The following is a 15,519-nucleotide window of genomic DNA, read 5'->3' on the forward strand; positions in this document are numbered from 1 at the left end:
ATATCAGGTATGGCAGCATGTTTATACCTCAAGGTGCTGTTCCCACCTGCCAGCTCTTTTAGCTTCCACACACCTTTTTATTACGAGGACCATGTTGATGTACACAAGACACCTTGGTATCTCTTGGTTCTTGTACAAGTTTCCGGCCGCACAAGGAACGACTTTGCTGTCGATCTCTCCAGGTTAGACCACTCACCTTAGTCTGGAAGTGCTGAATTCCTGCCCATGGAGCTCTTCCAGGTGTTTTGGTTCATGGTCCTGAAGTGACAGCTTTCAACACCTCATCATCGTTCCCTGAATGTTGGTCGATGTTGTGGGCGGTGCCACGCGTTGTTGTACCTTCCAGTGTGTTCATGGAATTCCAGGTTATCAATGGCACTTTGAGTGAATTTTCCACCTTTAAGGTTTGTGGGAATCAAGAGCTCACCTTGATCCTGGTCCTCCTCACTAGTCCGTGACGTACGGAAGCGATACATCTCTGGCTATTTGATACCTGATGATATTGTTAAAACGGTTCAATATTTTAACTCCTTCTTTACTCCTGGTTTGTTTAAGGTGTAAATGCTCGTGGGGATACCTGCTACAGGTGCACAAATACCTTGATCCATATTCAGCACTTTTTCCCGATTTCTCTCACTCAGTTCCAATTTAAGTCTGACTCATTCATCTCTGACTCATTCATCTCTGGAGTTGCATCAGTCACCATCCAGGTCACGTGATTGTCGAGGGACACAGGTACACATTCAGGTGCAGAATCATAGCGATGAAGAAACAGCGATGGATCACCTTCTGGATTCTTCTTCTTCTCGTTTCTCGCAGGTGTCCTTCACATCATTCCGGAATGATTTAGCAGAATGGTGGAAGATAACGTTCTATTCAGGATGAGCACCTGTGGTTGTGGATTCGTCACCACTTGCCTCTGCACGTTTCTTCAGGCAGGTAACCTTTGATAGAAGATAACCTGTTGACATACCTGATGAACAAATTATAGAAGATTTACCTTTTTGTGGGACTATCATGACCTTTGATCCACGGTGTGCGTCGTATTCTTCATTCCTTTTTGAGAATGGAGCACCTGTATAAAGTGGTATTCACTCTACCAGGTACGGATAACCAGCACCTGTATTTGTGGTGAAGTGAACTCAGACATATGAATCTGTTCGGATTTTCAAATAAGTTACCATCTTTGTAAGAGGTGAACCACTGCAGAGCATCATCATGTACTGTATCACAGGTGTGTTTCATCTGCAGGTGAGACTTTGTCATATTTGTACACAAACAGGACTTATGCTACCTGAAGTCATTATCAATCATGTCACCACAATTGTCACCATATACCTGGATACGGTGTGTCATATCATCATCACCGAGTACCTTTTCTTGCTCCCATATCACATTTTGTCGATGATCCTTCGTACTCACAGGTAGGAGTTGATGTTCACCTGTGCGATCTCGTTCCGTCACACAAACGAAGCACTGATTTATATGGTCTATGGATTTAGTAGCGGATGACCCAAGGTGGATCTACACATGATGACCCAAGGTGGATCTACACGTGATGTTCCCAGAGTTCGTTTCTGCATTTTTGTCACATGTGTTGGACACGTGATGATTTCACTTTTTCACAATTTCCACATGTGACATGACACATGTTTCGGATTCGTCACTTCCGCCCTTGTTGTTATTGTATACTGTTAGGCTTTTTAGTTTCAGGTAATATTGTTGTTAAGATTTCTGTGTGAAATGGAGATGACTTTTGTAAAAGGTAAAAATGAATGTTTGTGAAAGAAAAAGAAAAAAACGCGGCAAAGAAACCGGAAGATGAGAGAGGAGGAGACAGGTGACGTGGGAAATTTTGTGAAGTCCCCTAACGAGGCACAGTTCCAGGCGTTAAAAAGATCGGAACTTAGGACGTTGATCAAATACTGTAACTTGGAGGTCCGAGTTAATATGAAGAAGGCAGAGATTCAGACGTTGGTGGTGGAATATTTCGTGGGAATGAGAAAATGGGAAGAGGTAGCATTGGATTGGGTACCAGAGGGAAAAGGAAATTATGGAGCTGCGGAAAATGGAGATGCAACTGCAGAGCCAGGAAAGGTTAAAAGAGTTGGAATGGAAAGTAGAAAAGGAACAAGAGGAAAGGAAACCTGAAATGGACTTAAGGAACGGGACATGGAGTATCAAAGGGACTTAAAGGAACGGGACATGGAGTATCAAAGGGACTTAAAGGAACGGGACATGGAGTATCAAAGGGACTTAAAGGAACGGGACATGGAGTATCAAAAGGACTTAAAGGAACGGGACATGGAGTATCAGAGGGACTTAAAGTAACGGGACATGGAGTATCAAAGGGACTTAAAGGAACAGGACATGGAGTATCAAAGGGACTTAAAGGAACGGGACATGGAGTTTCAAAGGGAGTTAAAGGAACGGGGCATGGAGTATCAAAGGGACTTAAAGGAAAGGGACATGGAGTATCAAAGGGACTTAAAGGAACGGGACATGGAGTATCAAAGGGACTTAAAGGAACGGGACATGGAGTATCAAAGGGACTTAAAGGAACGGGACATGGAGTATCAAAGGTACTTAAAGGAACTGGACATGGAGTATCAGAAGGAAATTGTACTCAAGGAGGTTGAAATACGTGGAGGATGGAGAGAAATCTTATCCGTGCCGGATAGTTCGACAACAAGTCAGAACTCTTGGGATGTTGGTAGACATGTAAGACTGGTTCCACCCTTTATAGTCTTGGCCCTGGCATAGAAACCTGTATACATCTCAGAAGGCATAGACTTTGACAGTTGTTTTGAGAATGGGATACCCCTACCTTCAATAATCCACTGAGTGGAATTCCTGAATTTGTAGCATAAGCTGGAAAATGGCCATTTTCCAAAATGGCCGCCATGGGGCCCGTGCCAAAAAAGAAATGCCTATACGTTTTGAAAGGAACATAGTAGATTGATGATTTTGGTGTATATTATGGGGTTTTCAGGTATGCCGGACACAGTGGTGCTGTTAAAAAATATTTTAGACATTGCCTAGTTACCGAAATCCAAGATGGCCACCACCAGAAGTCTGTCAATCAAGAAAACGTGTATAAATGTTAATACAAATGTAGTAGAGTGATGATTTTGGTGTCTATTTTGGGGGTTTCAGATATGCCTGACATAGTGGTGCCATCAATAAACATTTTAGATGTTGACTAATCATTAAAATCCAAGATGGCCGCTGCATGAAGTCCATCAATCATGAAAATATTTGTAACTTTTGATAGAAACGATGATGGATTACGATTTTAGTGTCTATTGTGTAGGTTTATAGTATTTCATACCTATTAATATTGGCTATAGGGAAACTAGAGCCTGTCATTTTCTGTTTTAAGAAAGGGCATTTTCTATTTCATCAATTCTCAAACTGTTGATTTCACTTCAGCCTTGCAATTCAAAATGTATTAACATGCAAGATATGGAACATAAAGTACAAATTTCATTTCAGAATAGCACCAAATTCTGGTATTTTAACCGTTTTTCTGCTTTGAAATGGAAAATGACATTCCCTAGGTAACAGTAATGTTGGAACCCATCTGTGGATCGGTCCCATCGGCCGATGGGTCTGACCCATCTGTGGATGCACGAGAAATTACAATGCAGACCCATCGGCCGATGGGTCTGCGCCATCTGCGGATGTGTTGTTCACCTTGAAGGAATGTGTTGACAGAATGGTGCTCTTCAATCAGGTACACAGTCATTGGAATTACATGTGGTAGGAATTTAACAGAGATGATTTTTAAATGTTTAACAGATTAAACCACATGTCACGGACTGCTTTATAAACATTTATGACATCAATTGCTTATTTTTAGGTTCAAATAAACATACTCATCCACCATTGATGCATAGGAAACACAGATGGGTTCACCTTCAAGGTGAACAACACATCCGCAGATGGCGCAGACCCATCGGCCGATGGGACCGATCCACAGATGGGTTACAACAGTAACATTTAGATCTTAGCTAGTTTTGGACAAAAAATTTTAATAACAAGAATGAGAGAAAAAAAAACATTGCAGAATAATATTACACAGCACAGATGGAATGATCGCCAGTCATGGTATGAATATGATTTCTAACACAGAGAGTGGTAAGATATGATAATCCAATTAATTATCATGTCCCATCCCGACACTGTTTAAACAGCCATGATTTAATGTACTGTCTTATCTGCATTACTCAAGATGTCACTGGCTGAATACTTATTTTGACACACTGATTCTTGTTGCTTGTGACATAAGATCACACAATTTTGCCCTGCCTTTTTGCTTGGGCACCGCTTTGTGTCGCACTTTCCCATGCATTTACAGATGACAAGCTTCTCGTGGGGTCGTGGTTTGAGACATTTTGCAGGCAAGAGAATATCATTATCAATCACCCAGCCATAGATTGTTGGATCTGGAGTTGAGTGGGAGTCATCGAGAAGGCACAGGGCATTACGCACAACAAAAAAAGCTCTCTGTATATGGCCGCCAATGACACTTGATGTAGTTGTAGGGGGTAGGGATTGTCGGGGCGTTGGCGTCGTAGCTCGGAAATGGCACTCCACTTGAAGCTGGTTGAAGGTCAGAGATTCTGACTTGGACTTTGCACCAGCCCACACATGAACGAGGTACTCCTCAGCTTTCTTCACATCCTCTTCCGTTAACTGATTTGACTCAGCAAAATCGGCTAGAAACTCCTGTGGCTCACATGAGAGAGATACGTGTTTTGTGCCAATCTTGCTGAGCGTATCAGCGCCAGTGAGGACATGAGCCTTCACTATGACTCTGCACATTCCCACTCCCAACCTATCTGCGAGAACATGAAGTGGTAGATGACGCCTGCGCTCACCAGAGCCAAACTCTTCCCACAACTCTTGAAGACCACTCTCTCTCGCAATTGACGGATAAAGCGAAGTAAACGCACTATTGTGTCTGTGTCATTAAGCAGCCGACTACTCCCACGATTCACCTCCCATGCACAGTGAAGAACTAGGCGATCATCAGCTTCCTCCAAATGACATGTCAATGCTTCGATAGATTCTGAGGTTTCGCCAGATGGTGGTGTTGACGACCTCCCTGCATGCAGCAACTGTGCTGACGCAACTTCCTCACCCGTGGTGCATCCACTGAGTATAACGGTCAGCTTGATGAGCTCAGGCATTGATGCCAGCTGGCGAGCTAGCTGCTGCAGCTTGGTTTGAATTATATTTGCCATAATAATCTGTGAGAAATCTCTCAACATCTCGATTATAAACCTCCACACTGTCATTGAGGTTCATCATCATCTCTCTTATTTCTGTCATTGTAAATCCATACCCAGCCTGAATGAGTGGATCTCGACGTGATATGACCTTAATGAATTAATCAGTCTTAAGGCTAGTTTTGGGTTCACATGTACGTTCTATCTGCTTTGACTTTGACACATATTAGTAGGGAGATAATGGGGCTTCCAGGACACCCATGTATTTAGATGGGACTTTTCCCCAAACTGCCCATTTTTCCCCCGATTACCGCGACACCCCCTTCTCCTTTTACATGTAAGTGAATGGGAGAGTCCTTACTTACCCTCCAAGGACCACGCGACATTCAAAATTCCTCATTGATCCTATGAATATTTGCTCATTTTCTAATTTTTTAAACAACTCCATTCTCTTATGGAACTCATCCCCATCTAGGATATTGATAAACTTTACATCAACTACCTTTCTCTGTGCGTTTATAAAATGATATGTTTCATGGAGGGACCTGGTCTGTCTTCCTCCCGATCCACATACCATTTTAAAATTATAATATTTATTATCCGGTTGATAACCATCAAAGTTCTCACTCCACTCTAATATATTTTTCTTCCCGCCCCCCATTACCCCACTTAACAAATGAATACGTTTATCAGTCTTGAGGATCTTCTGACCAGTGATCCTCTCAACCTCTCGGATCTGGTATTTCTCACACTCATTATGTTTTCCATTTATATACCAAGGTTGATTACACCTCCACCCTTTAGTCTGGTTAATACTTGGTTCTATCATTTATTTATTTATAAAAAAGGTGGCGGTAGCCCTTAAAATCCCTAACCCCCCTTTTTAACTTATCACTAATATATGGATGGTTGTTGTTTAATGGCTTATCAGTTTTGTATTTTGTAATTCTTGTGAGTAAAATGAACCCAAGATTTCTTCCCCATTCATATCATATAATTTGTAAGTCCAAGGGACTGTATCCATTACATCACTGATTTTAAATAATTCACGAGTCCATTATTGTGTATAACCTTTTTCAAAATGGCTTTTACATTTGTATATTCTTACCATATCACCAACTTTGAACTTGGGTTTTTTCAAATTAATCCCCATTTCATATTTTAATTTTGTAAATGTTTCTGATGGTTTTGATTTTGTTGATGAATGAACTGTATTATTGTAATTATCAACAATATTCTGGATTAAATACACCCATTGTTGAGAACCGAGTTGTGTGAATTTTTTATATAATTTTTCTTTTAAAGTACGATTAAAACGCTCAATAACAACTGCCTTTCCTTCATTAAAGGTGCTGTATAATTTAATATCCTCCCCTTTAAGAAATTTCATAAATATTTTGTTATAGAACTCTGTTCCCTCATCAGTCCATAACTTCTTTGGTTTCCTTTTATCCCTATCAAATATTAGCTTAAAGGCTAACATTAAAGTATTACCTCTCTTGTTTTTCAACGGAACAACCCAGGCAAATCTACTCCTCAAATCAATAACGGTTAACGCATACCTGTATCCCCTGTCATTATTCAATTCAATTAAATCAGCGGACCATATGTGGTCGGTGTATTTAGAATAAACCTTCCTTTTTTTAAACTTTGTGATTATAGGTTTGTGTAATTCTTCAGCCAAAAGCTCCTCAGTCTTGATGACATCATTAGAGCCTAATAGTTTTTTGAGGAATAACCAAGACCAAGTTTCAATTTAGCATTTATCAAATTTCTCACAATAAACCTATCAACTTTCTCTCTCAACGTTGGATTTTGTATCAAAGACAAATTATACAACATTTCGCTCTCGGCTTTATGTTTTTCAGTCAACGTAGTGGTTTTCCCATAAGCAATATCATGCTTCATACACACTTCGTCAACCCTATTTGTAGGTTTAGACCAAGGTTTAGGATTGTCAGCCTCATCTAATCTTTTATCCAGGTTTGTTCCTGGACCACAGAAAGAATACCCTGGAAGGTGTAATTCCCCTGGAATTCCAGTTGTTGTAAATTTACTTCCTGACAGAAACTTTTGTATATCTCCTCCTCTTTTAGGTGAGATGAATTGGCACTTTTTAGAGCCACACACTTGACATATTCCTTTTTGATAAACTCTATTATTTTTAGCTTTAACATGAGATATTTTTAGATTTAGTTTTCTTTTTACATTTGAGACAATAACTCATATTTATTTATCAGAAAAATTCCGACAGAGTATCAAAACCTTTTTGGTTTTTAACATATACATTTCTATCTTAATTTTTAAAACATAAAGAATCCTAAGGAATGCCTTCACTCTCTCCTCCATTTATTTACAAATAAAAACTAACGAAAGTCAATGACACCAACATCATCAATCACATAATCTTTTCCTTCTTCTTCTTCTTCTTCTTCTTCTTCTTCTTCTTCACCACTTTCTCGTTTAAATCTCCTCCCTGAAATTGAAGACATTGACGTTGTTATTTTTGAAACCATTATCTTCATAAGAGTTGTTAATTCTTTAATTTCCTCTTCGGTGCGTTGAGATTGATTTATTTGCTGTAATACACTCAATCTTTTACGAATCTCACTGATTTCCATCTTTTTATATTTTTCTTCCCTCTCTCTTTGCTCCCTTTCCTCCCTCTCCTCCTTCTCCTTTTTCTCCCTCTCCTCCTTCTTCTTTTTCTCCCTCTCCTCCTCCTTTTTCTCCCTCTCCCTTTCCTCCTTCTCCTTTTTCTCTCTTTCCTCCTTCTCTTCTTCAACTCCTTCCTCATCCCTTGCTACCCTTGAGCTTGAGCCCCAAAGAATATTATACATATACTCATCTGGATTTTGAGATATTCTTGCATCTATAATTATTTTTCTCATAATAGGATACCAATAAGATTTGTTGACGATTTCTAAAAGAGTTTTATATTTCATAACTTTGAGAAGTTCATTTTTTTAAATATTTTAAACAAGTCTCTATTTGTGGGTTTAACAATATCAGTATAAGGCCAGTTTTTAATGACAAAATTCCCATGTATATGCTCCAAATCATAAGGTATGTAATACCGAGCACCCTTTTCTTGTAGGTATCCTTGAATACAAAAATTATAATTCTCTTGTAGTCTTCTTCCTGCCATTTATGTATCAGAAATATATGTGAGATTAATATTATGACAGGTAATACCACCCCATCTTCCCACTACCAAATTGGTTTGTATTCCTTGGCTTTCTATCCTTATCTCATGACCTTCCTTCTTTGTCATGCTAACCATCGCTATACTATCATATATTTTTCTTTTCTTAAAACTATGTATTTGTTGTTTATTAATTGTACTTCCACATAAATCCTTATCCTCACCAACTGGATAATATTCTTCTTTACGAGACTGATTAAAATCATGTAGGTCTTCTATGTTTATTGAAAAAGACCAATTACACCCTAAATCAGGCATATCATACCCCCATTTATTAATTCGCATATTAACTATATGTCCTTTATAAAATTCAATTGTAAGCAGGTAGTTAAATTCAATGAGGAAAGGTGTATGGTCAGTATAACCAGGTGTTGTGGTTGTAAATTTTACTTGTTTAACAAAATGTGCTGTTTTCTTTAAAAATATATATTGTGATAAATCACTAAATCTAATTAAGTCATTCGCATCTGTAGGGTTTGGATAATTGATTAATTTATAAGTATTCTTCATATTAATATTTTTACTTACACTATATTTTTGTCGTTCAGCCTGTGCCTTTGTATAATAATTTGATAAATCAATATCCTGAGAGGATTTTCCAAAGATAGAACCATCTTTTCCAACATAAGTCATTTATATTAGATTAAAAATGATATCATAAAAATTTTCATTATTGTTGAGTTGAAATAATACATATAAACATAATTGATCACAACATTTAGAATTAATTTCTTGAACTTGAAATGTTTGATAAACACCATTCTGTAAGAATTGTATTACTTCAACAGGTGGTGGCATACCATAACTATCAAAATAATATTTATCCTGACTATTATGAATACAAACCCAATGAGAACCATTCTGTGTGTCTAAATTCATAATAATATTCTTTGTATTCTTATTTATATGTATTAATTCATCTCTCATACAAATAACCACATTATCAATTTTTAGTGTTTTACAATACTTAGCTAGTTCTATATTTGACGTTGTATTCTTTCCAAATTGTTTAAACCATTTATCCATTTATTTATGAGAAAGATACTGTGGAAGTGTAACTCAGCGTAACTTATTAATTGGCACTGGTAACTTATTAATTAACCTGGTAACAAAGCAGATATATTTTACATGCAAACTCTGTGAAAGACGAGTTTGTAAATGAGTCAGGAATGCGCCCGAACATGATAATCTTTTGTCCACCTGGTCACAGCCCCTGGCTGAAGCACCCCCCTATCGTTTGGTAAACGGAACTCACAACAGGAGGGGAGCGAGCTGATACCAGGACTTGGTACATGCATGACCTCGGGGCATTAGCGGACAGGGGATTAAAATCCAGTTTGTCCATATAAACGGGAGCAAACGTGGAGTCGGGAGAAGCTGCTGCGAGGAGCTCTGACCAACGGGAGTGTCGGAGGAACATCAGCCGAACGAGAAGGACATTGGAAAAGAGTTAACCTGATCCATTATATTATGCGGTATTATTTGGTAAATGGAATGAAGTGAATAACCAGTTAATAAACAAGACCTTTTGTAAACCTGTGTCCGGTCATTGGAGTCCTGTGAGTCTCTCAGCAACGAATTCTTCAACAATCTGGAGGCACCGCTGGAATTTCGAGTGGACGTCGTCAAGGGTCAAGGTGAGCATGACCTCTTGAGGATCTGTCCATTATGAAATATGAATTCTGAAGATGGAGGATTTGGTGTGTGGGACTGGCGATTGTCCATAGGAAATACAAGGATGAAACGTGTTAAACGACTGTAGCAATTTATTCGTGTTTTTTTTCTCTAAATGATTTCTGTAAATACGTATTTTTGTGCTGGTCATTAAGGGTCTTACTGTGACCTGCGAGCAAACGGAGCAAGCGTGCACCTTGCGACCGTTTGCTTCCAGGACGTGTAAGGCCGGTACACTCGTTTACCCACCCGTACACGTATAAAGTACTTCTTTTTTTTTTGCACTTGTTCAAAGCACTCGACTTGCTCGGCGCTCGGCGAGCGACAGGGAACCGGGAAAGGGAATTATATTTATATTTATATATATTTCCAATATGGTATTGCGACAAAAAGGCTTATATCTTTGGAAACGACTGGTCGGATTTAGACAAATTAAAACTCGTTCGATCAACAAATAAATTCATGACAGACAATCCCACCTAATGCCGGTCCAGAATTACTATGAAAGATGGCGATTGGATAAAAATTGCATACCAACACTCCCTCACTGTCCCTCATTGTCCCTCATGTCCATTCCGGCACCCTGTCTCTTGCTCCCGTTTTTTTCCCCTCCCTTTACTTCCCATTGGCGGACGTTTTGCGAGAAGCAAAGCGTTTTGCAGGACGCCTCCAGGAAACAAAACCAGTGCTGTTGTTTTTTTTTGACGAAATTTGCCAGATAAATAGCATGGGTGAAACAAAACCAGTGCTGTTGTTTTTTTGACGAAATTTGCCAGATAAATAGCATGGGTGAAACAAAACCAGTGCTGTTGTTTTTTTTGACGAAATTTGCCAGATAAATAGCATGGGTGAAACAAAACCAGTGCTGTTGTTTTTTTGACGAAATTTGCCAGATAAATAGCATGGGTGAAACAAAACCAGTGCTGTTGTTTTTTGACGAAATTTGCCAGATAAATAGCATGGGTGAAACAAAACCAGTGCTGTTGTTTTTTTTGACGAAATTTGCCAGATAAATAGCATGGGTGAAACAAAACCAGTGCTGTTGTTTTTTTTGACGAAATTTGCCAGATAAATAGCATGGGTGACACGGAACCAGTGCTGTTGTTTTTTTAACGAAAAATAATTCTGTATTATTTAGTTAACCAGTTTGTGTGGAACCCCAACCTAAATATAAAAAATTGATCTGCTTGGTGTTAGTTTAAGGGCTGTTCCAAATTTATCCTGATTATGAGAGATAATTACAGGAAATGGTGTTTGTGAGTAACAACCACCCTCTGGTCGAGGCTCATAGAAGGGGTGATGCTTACTGATTCGGCACGCTTACAATAGGTGTTAATGGTGGAATGTCAGAGGTTTTGGTGTGGGTTAATGTTCACACTGTTTTGGAAAATAATGCTCGATGCAACATGATCCTAAAAAAAAAAAAAAGAACCCAGCCCTACATCGAAAGATCAGGAAGGGAAGGAATGGAAAATTTGTCAAGGTTTGAAATTAATCGGACAAGTGGGTCCCAAGGTATGGTCACCGTACTCGCAAGCCGTTCGTTTTGGCTTTGCGAATGGACCAAACCATTGCATGTAAATAGGAGGGGAGTTCTGTGGTCGTTCGTTTTGGCTTTGCGAATGGACCAAACCATTGCATGTAAATAGGAGGGGGGTTCTGTGGTCGTTCGTTTTGGCTTTGCGAATGAACCAAACCATTGCATGTAAATAGGAGGGGGGTTCTGTGGTCGTTACTGCCACGTGGTTTCAAAGTTTTTGTTGTTGCTTGCACGCATGTTTTTTTGCAAGCACGTACGTGCGGGCACGCCCTAGTATATATAAATAGAGGTAATATTGAGATATGGAATTAATTGCTTTCAACAATGCAAAGGGTGACAAGATATGGGATTTTAATGGGATTTTAATGGGATTGCATTGTGATTCATTGGGATTATCCATTGGGATAATCCACAACGTTTCACTTTCGTTGTTGCAACGTTTTGCTCCAACGTTTTGTGAACATTTAAATGTTGGGTTTTGCTGACGTTTCCACAACGTCGCCACAACGTTTCACTTTCGTTGTTGCAACGTTTTGCTCCAACGTTTTGTGAACATTTAAATGTTGGGTTTTGCTGACGTTTCCACAACGTCACCACAACGTTTCACTTTCGTTGTTGCAACGTTTTGCTCCAACGTTTTGTGAACATTTAAATGTTGGGTTTTGCTGACGTTTCCACAACGTCGCCACAACGTTTCACTTTCGTTGTTGCAACGTTTTGCTCCAACGTTTTGTGAACATTTAAATGTTGGGTTTTGTTGACGTTTCCACAACGTCGCCACAACGTTTCACTTTCGTTGTTGCAACGTTTGGCTCCAACGTTTTGTGAACATTTAAATGTTGGGTTTTGCTGACGTTTCCACAACGTCGCCACAACGTTTCACTTTCGTTGTTGCAACGTTTTGCTCCAACGTTTTGTGAACATTTAAATGTTGGGTTTTGCTGACGTTTCCACAACGTCGCCACAACGTTTCACTTTCGTTGTTGCAACGTTTGGCTCCAACGTTTTGTGAACATTTAAATGTTGGGTTTTGCTGACGTTTCCACAACGTCGCCACAACGTTTCACTTTCGTTGTTGCAACGTTTTGCTCCAACGTTTTGTGAACATTTAAATGTTGGGTTTTGCTGACGTTTCCACAATGTCGCCACAACGTTTCACTTTCGTTGTTGCAACGTTTTGCTCCAACGTTTTGTGAACATTTAAATGTTGGGTTTTGCTGACGTTTCCACAACGTCGCCACAACGTTTCACTTTCGTTGTTGCAACGTTTTGCTCCAACGTTTTGGGAACATTCAAATGTTGTGTTTTGCTGACGTTTCCACAACGTCGCTACAACGTTTCACTTTCGTTGTTGCAACGTTTTGCTCCAACGTTTTGGGGACACTCAAATGTTAAGTAAATCGGATAAGAATTCACGAGTTATTTAATTATTAGCGATTAAGGAAGTACTTATTTAATTAATTACATTTCGTATTAAATTACAGTAATTACATTACAGTAATTACCTGAGGTAATTACAGTAATTACAGTTCCGGTAATTACAGTAATTACAGTAATCATTACAGTAATTGCAGTAATCTTATTACAGTAATTACATTACATTAACTCAGGCACCTTTTGAGTAAGGAAGCTGATATTTGGACATGACACTGACCAAGTGATGTGGCTGTCAAGGAAAATATTGATTTATTGATTAATCATTTAATAAATTAACTCGTTGATTTATAAATGACTTATTTAATTAAAAGTCCTCAGAAATACATCTTCGGATGAAATACTTACAGATTGGTTATGCTATGAGCCAATTGATTAAGGAAAATATTTTGTGATGGCCATATTGGCAATTTCGTGGCCATATTCGTGGCAACTCAGTTAGTGCCACTGCACCTTTAAAATGCATCCCTGCGTTCATTTTTCGATCGATTGAGTTGAAATTTTGAACAATCGGATCTGGACTGTCGCTGATAACGACTCTAGCACGCACTCGTCCAATCAGGATGGAGCGGTATGGTCCCCGGATTATCACTGCTCGCAGTTTTAATTAATTTTACTTTTCTCTTGGTCATATAATTTTGAAGACATGCATGTCATGATAGAGGAAATGTTTGTTCTGTTAAACGGAATAAATGTTGTTTATTTGTGTGGGTGTATTTTTGTGTATTTGGATATATTTTCACGACTAATTCCAGTTATCGTCCTGCAAAATGTCTGCTCGTTCTTTTTCCTTTGAGTCGTAAATTCCTGTTGAACTCTCATTAAAATGCGGAATTGAGTACGCTGTGTGATGATGGAGATCCTTGATGACGAATCAGGAATAGTGAATGAGCAAACAAATATCACGGATGGTACACCGGATAGGGAAAATGTAGATGAAACCCCTTTTGCTCAGGTGCTGTGTAGCGCTGCACAAAGATCCATATGAGCGGGGCCTGGGTGCTGTGTAATTAGTACACAAAGAACCAATTACTAGGGTGCTGAATAAACACAAAGATCCATTTTTGGAGCTGGTTCTCCCGGTGCTGTGATTTATTCAAAGAACCAAATCTTGTAAGAATTAAGATATGATTTGTCGACATTATAAATACTTTAATATATGTAACGATTTTTGTAACGATCATCCTGCAAAAGGTCTGCTCGTTCTTTTTCCTTTGAGTCGTAAATTCCTGTTGAATTCTCATTAAAATGCGGAATTAAGTACGCTGTGTGATGATGGAGATCCTTGATGACGAATCAGGAATAGTGAATGAGCAAACAAATATCACGGATGCTGCGGCTAGAGCAGTGGAAGCGATTTTTGAATTGTTCAATGATTATTCGATATTGTTATGACTTATTGTCAATAGGTATACTAAGTGGCCATGAGGTAGCCTGTTGCTATGTACAGTTTTATTCTATTGTTGATTATACCACATAGCTGTGGTGATAAAGGAAATGTTCGTTTAAATAGATGATTATGATAGGACCATGACTATAAAATCATGATGATTATTATGAATGATATCATAGGGTTCAAATGCAGAATGCTGCATGAACTTGGGAAAGAACTTTCAAGCCCTATGGGATAAATTGGGTGGTACAAGCGATGGAGTTTCAAAATTTAGCATGATTGAAGGAATTTTACAGTCTTATTTCAGGAGTTTTACGAAATTTATATTGCCAAGAGATTTTGGATACTATTAAAAGAAAAAATGATGAGATATTTTTCCCAATGAACTTTAATATCTGCCATCCATTTTGGCTGTCTCACGAATGAAGGATGAGTTGCCTTTAGTGGTTGCAAAGAAAATTTGTGGAGACCAGGCAAAATGGGGAAATATGTCAGATATGACCCTAGGACAGGACGGTGATTCATCAATTGACATGAGGTACGAACCCGAGGTGACGACCGATGAAATTCGATCTCAGTCAATGGATGGACCTGTCCTGACATCATTGGGGAAAGGGCTTATGCAAGGAGTCATCCAAAATGATGAATTTGATTTATTGATGAATATTGATGAATTAATTGAAATTGAATAATTGATTGAATTATTAATTGATTGAATCTAATTGATTGAATTTAATTGAATAAATTTAACTGAATAAATTTAACTGTATAAATTGAACTGAATAAATTGAATTGAATATATTGATTGTTTGATTGATGAAAATGCGGTCTCAAGAAAGAAGCTTTGATATCTTTGCGAGATATTAACAATGTGGAGACAACCTGGGAAAATTGAGCAAGGTGGTGAGTTTATATACAGATATATATGTGCGGTTACCATTGTGTGATTTCCCCGTCAACAGAGCGGACACCTGAGGATTCACCCATTTCATACTGACCCTCCGGCTCATCTGCAAATACCGATCTGTGAGATTGGATT

At 38.7% G+C, this 15,519-nt stretch overlaps 1 protein-coding gene and 1 long non-coding RNA gene across 2 annotated transcripts in view; one reads left to right on the top strand and one right to left on the bottom strand.

Moving 5' to 3' along the window:
- The window catches only part of LOC137419067 (uncharacterized), a 246,618-nt gene that overhangs the window by 130,361 nt on the left and 100,738 nt on the right, over nucleotides 1–15,519 (bottom strand). The window lies entirely within an intron of this gene.
- LOC137414363 (uncharacterized) lies at nucleotides 145–6,499 on the top strand. Its single transcript, XR_013621955.1, has 2 exons — nucleotides 145–939; nucleotides 5,928–6,499. It is a non-coding gene; the product is annotated as an uncharacterized LOC137414363 (long non-coding RNA).

The sequence above is a fragment of the Myxine glutinosa genome, chromosome 1, assembly GCF_964187855.1.
Source record: "Myxine glutinosa chromosome 1, kmMyxGlut1.1, whole genome shotgun sequence".
Classification (NCBI taxonomy): domain Eukaryota; kingdom Metazoa; phylum Chordata; class Myxini; order Myxiniformes; family Myxinidae; genus Myxine; species Myxine glutinosa.